The following is a 5131-nucleotide window of genomic DNA, read 5'->3' on the forward strand; positions in this document are numbered from 1 at the left end:
AACAGTATTATCAATCCTCTTAGGTCGTTGACACTCTCTTGCAAAATGACCAAATCCATCGCAATTATAACATTTCACCTTGGATTTGTCAAAGCCTTTAGTGCCATTACCTATAGGTCTACCAGTTCTCTAAGTGAATCTTCTGACCTTAATAGTAAGCATAGCAAGCTGCCATTGTAGATCCATTTCTTCCAAATCATTAGGATCTATTTTATTGTAATCCTCATCAATTACTGCAGGATCAGTAACCTTTCCCCCAATAAATGCTTCATGAGCATTACAAAAGGCTGAGTAAATACTCATTCTTCCTTCTGCAGAACTCATACTCATTGGCATAGAGTGGAAAGATTGTACATTGCTCTTAACATTTGAATTTGTATTGTCATAAGCAACATATTCGGCAATACCATCAGCATCTACTATTGGTGTAGCTTCTGCACCACTTAGAAATGCATTATTTCCTGAGCTGGAACTTGCTAAATGAACAGACTTAGCATGATATAAGGATGGATCTTGTGTAAAATCCGAGTGAGTGTCTTTAATCCTTCTCTTCATGTCTCTGTTCTTCAGCTTGGAGACTACCTTCTCAAAATCCCATGTACTGTATTCCTGATCATCTTGAAGTTGATGAACATAATCAGTCCAAGTTTTAGGCAGTGAATCCAGAAACTTATCAACTAGCTCAGTTTGAGGATAAACAACTTCAAAGTATGACAATTCAGTGGTCAGATGACTGAATCGAATAATAATCTCGTCAAGAGATTCCCCTTTCAGTCCATTAAAGGCTTCATACTGACGCTTGAGAAGCTTGATACGGTTTTTCTTCAAAGTTACATCGCCCTCACAATATCTTTCGAGAGCATCCCATAAATCCTTTGAAACTTTTTAAACAGATGTACACTATCTTGAGGCAAGGCCATAGTAAGAGTAGATAATGCCTTTCCTCTCAACAGCGTATCTTTTACGTTCTTCAATAGGCATATCAGCATAAGTATACCTACTGATTACTCCGTTCTTCTCATATGAAGGCCAATCAAAACCTTGAGTTAATACTAGCCACATTTCCATGTCAGTGAGACGAATGTAGTCTTCAAAACGTCTCTTCCACATCCAATAATTTTCCATACGAAAAAGCTTTGGAGGTGTATTACCCCGACCAACCTCATGATCATGCATGATCATCTGGCTGATAAGTAAGGCATTGGGTGAGTTTGCGGCAGCTGGTAAGGTCGTCATTTCGAATCTTTTGAATTCAAGTAAAACGAAAAGACTACTTAGTGTATAGCACGAAGGACACGTGGCACGAAGTTCGTATAGCACGAAGGACACGTGGCACGAAGTACGAAACACAAGTCACGACCTAAGTCACGAAGAGTGGTTCACGCTGACATGGGACGAAGTGGACACGAAGTCTGCTGGGTGACGTAAGCACGAACACGAAGTTCACTTCGTGCTGACGTATGCACGAAGTAACACGAAGAAGAGCATGAACTTGATCAAAAACATGAATTTCGAATTGATTTTGCAATCAATAGCGAATCAAACAATCTTAAACCTTCTGGTAATCAACCTTAGGGCTCTGATACCACTTGTAAGGTGCCCTATTGTTGCGTGGATCGTAATAAGATGTGATTCGTTATGGCAAGATTGCGGAATCCTCTTGAGATAACTAGATTGCTATTGCCTTTTGTTAATTAATAAGTAATTAATCAACCCAAGGAGATGCACAAGGCTTGTGGTTCGTGTAGAAGAACACACGAAGGAACAAATAACCTTAGCTCATAAATTCGTGAATATCTATCAAGAATTCGTAAATCATTAACCTAATTTCGTAGATTAGGTCTTGTATTTATACTAGTTAAGTATTGGATCGTGTGGGCTTAGGCCTTAATTACGTATTAGGCCCGAAACAATAAACAACCAATCTGCCTCGTGCTGATGTCAGCACGAGGTTGTTCCTACATGCTGATGACGTCAGCACGAGGGACGACCCTTTGTTCTTTGTTTGACTTTGTTTGACTTTGTTTGACTCGTACATAACATCCAATCACCGTTTAAGTGTTCTACGACACTTATAAACCTTGATTCTATGTTCTTGTACCTGCAAAACAATATAGAACACACAAATACAATACAAAACATAAACAGATATAATATTGAAGTTCAAACGTAATCATTAAATATCAACACAAGTTCTTATTTAAATGATTACAAACAAGTTCCTAAAATAATCAAATCTATGTTGCGATTGTCACACCGAATCTGCATCTACACTAATACCTCTGACGTGGCGACCTTTTGTCAGTCAATGTTGCATGTGCCAGGGGACGGACTATTTGCGGCGAGGTCGCCGCTAATAGTCTGGTGGGGTTGACCATTGACCTGGTGGTGTTACCCTGTGCCAAAAATAAAGAGAAAAATAGTCTGTATCTCTCTCTCTCTCTTAAGAATATCACACTTACTGTATCTCATAAACACACAAATATTTCTGTTCCCTCTCCCTTCTTGAACTCACAATATGATCTTTCTGAATTTCTTTTAACTCTCTCTGTTAAAAAAATCATCACATCTCTACAATAACTCTCTGCTTTCTTTTTTTTTTTTAATTCAAAACACTCTCAATTGATTAAACACGAAAATGATTCAGACTAACACCACTCACAAACACGGTTATAAAGCTCGACTGATGAACAAAACAAGAGACTCAAGCAAGACTCAACCACACAGCCACGATTCAAGAGATAAACAATTTGTTCTATATGCCGAGCTTATTGCTCGGTAAATGGGTAATTATCAATCTTCTGCACCAAGAATGGGAAACGGATGAAAATTGATTTGGTAAAAGATATTTGAAAAACTTTGAAATTTTGGTTGATTTCTTCTATTTGCCGAGATGTGAGCTCGGCAAATGGTTGAAGTTGGATGAAAATTGGTTAAGTATAGGACAATAGGTCGAAATGTATTGTTTGCAGAGGTATGAGTTCGGCAAATGCGGGTATTGGTGGTCTTGGTTGAATTTGCAGAAGTCAGGAACGGATATATGGTGTTTGCCGAGCTCGGTAAACACGAGAATTCGTTACTTCGGCAAATGGTATGTCTTGATGAACTTTTTGAACCCTTTTTTTTTACCTTTCTTTCTTAACCCTTTCCTGTTGAACTCTCTTATTCGTCCCTTTTCTTTAAACACTTTTTGAACCTTTGACCACAAAAACACTTTTGATTTTCAAAAATACTTGTAATTGAGATCTGTAAATGATTTTTTTTTATTTTTGTGTGCAGAAAAATGGTGAGTTCAAGATGAACACGGCGACCGGAAAATTCAACAACCTCCCCGGAAAATGTAAAAATGCCAATTACTCCTCTTTTACACCGAAATAGAACACGAAGTTAGCATCAAAACCTTTAGAATCTCACTCCGCACAAATCATTATTAACAAAAATTGATTATGAAACTCGCCGGAAAAATCGATGTCTCGCCGGAAAACTCAACTGACACTAAAACTCAGCCAATCGAAAGACTGAAAGCATGAAAATAATCACTGTTTCAACGCGAATATAAACGTATCAGTTTCAAATCAGATTGATGAACAACAACCGAGTAATCGAAGAGAGAAGTTCTTGAGAAATTTGTTGTTAATTTTCTGGTTGTTTTTTTTATTTTTATTTTTATTTTTTAAATAATTGAAAAATGTAATATTCAATGTAAACTAAGGACAATGACGAGTGATCGAAAAGCGTGTTGTTACTGTAGCCACAGGAATATGAAAAGTGTAATACAGATATTGACTATTTCTTCTTTTGAATGTATCATTTTAGTTATACAGTTTGCCGAGCTCAAACTTTAAACACACAACAATGAAATTTTAATCTGAAAATCAAATTTAATCAGATTTAACACTAATCCACACTAAATTGATAATCAGAATCACTAATTATCCTCAAACTCCGCGAAATCAGAAAATTCAGATTCAAAATTAAGCTCAAAAACATGAAATTCCTAACAAAATGGGAGGAATTTATGTTCGTGGATCGTTCGGATTCACCGATTACGCTCTGATACCAAATGATATAAATGATAATGAGATTAATGCGTGTAACAATGGTGGAATGTGTGTGTTTGAGTGTGTGAGGGTGATGGGAGGTTGAAGATGATCTAGAGAGAGAAAGTAAGTTAGAGAGAAGGAACTATGAGATTAATTATGCAAGGCTTTTTAAAATAATAATGTGTTGAGGGATTTATATACATTTAAGCCTATTTATACTAAAACCCCTTAAACAATAACTAATTTACAATTTAACACCATTTTATAATTCTAATAATTTTTCACAGCGTCATGTGTGAATTTCAGAAAAATAATAAACTCTTTGTAAGTCTAAACTCTCTATAAGTAACAAGTTCTCTAAAATAAACCCTTTGTGCCTCCATAAGTTATAAAATTTGTTATAAAAATTAAGTTCGCGACATTTATAAACTCTCTGCCTTAACTTCGTAGGACTTATAAATTCTCTAAAAATCCTTTTCGTAGAACATATAAACTCTGTCATAAAAGTTGGTTTCATAGAATTTAAATTTTTTTCCATAAACTCTCTGAAGATTAAGTTGTCTGACTAAGTTCTTCAAAATAAGTTCTCTGGAATAAGTTATTTGAAAGATTAAGTTCTCTGACATATATAAACTCTATGTCATAATTAAGTTACGAAGAACTTATAAACTCTCTAAAATAAACTCTCTACTTAAATTCTCTGAATTTCATTAGATCCTCTGAAAGACTAAATCCTCTAAAACTTAAACTTTTTCGACTAAACTCTTTAGAAGTTAAACTCTCCGATACACACACACACACACACACACACACACACACGTACAAGTTCTTTGTTTCAGTTGTCAAAGACAACATTTTATGTCATCGACATTTCAAGTGTTTACAAGTACAACACATCTATTGTATATATATAATATGACATTACACAAGACATGATGACATTTCTTAAGACACTAGTATAGGACATAGACGTGTACAATGAAATAAGTATTTACTGGTTGACTTGTGAACAGTGTAGGACTTTTGGACAGATAGTGTACGTGTTTCAGGGGTACTTGACTGTTCGTGTTCTTGTTCATTCATCTAGG

At 35.6% G+C, this 5131-nt stretch overlaps 1 long non-coding RNA gene across 1 annotated transcript; it reads left to right on the forward strand.

Annotated features, from left to right (window-relative positions):
- Positions 1-2232: 2232 nt before the first annotated feature.
- LOC122589065 lies at positions 2233-3819 on the forward strand. The gene is made up of 2 exons (XR_006322222.1): positions 2233-3091; positions 3280-3819. It is a non-coding gene; the product is annotated as an uncharacterized LOC122589065 (long non-coding RNA).
- The last annotated feature ends 1312 nt before the right edge of the window (positions 3820-5131 follow it).

Source organism: Erigeron canadensis, chromosome 2, assembly GCF_010389155.1.
Source record: "Erigeron canadensis isolate Cc75 chromosome 2, C_canadensis_v1, whole genome shotgun sequence".
In the NCBI taxonomy this organism is placed as follows: domain Eukaryota; kingdom Viridiplantae; phylum Streptophyta; class Magnoliopsida; order Asterales; family Asteraceae; genus Erigeron; species Erigeron canadensis.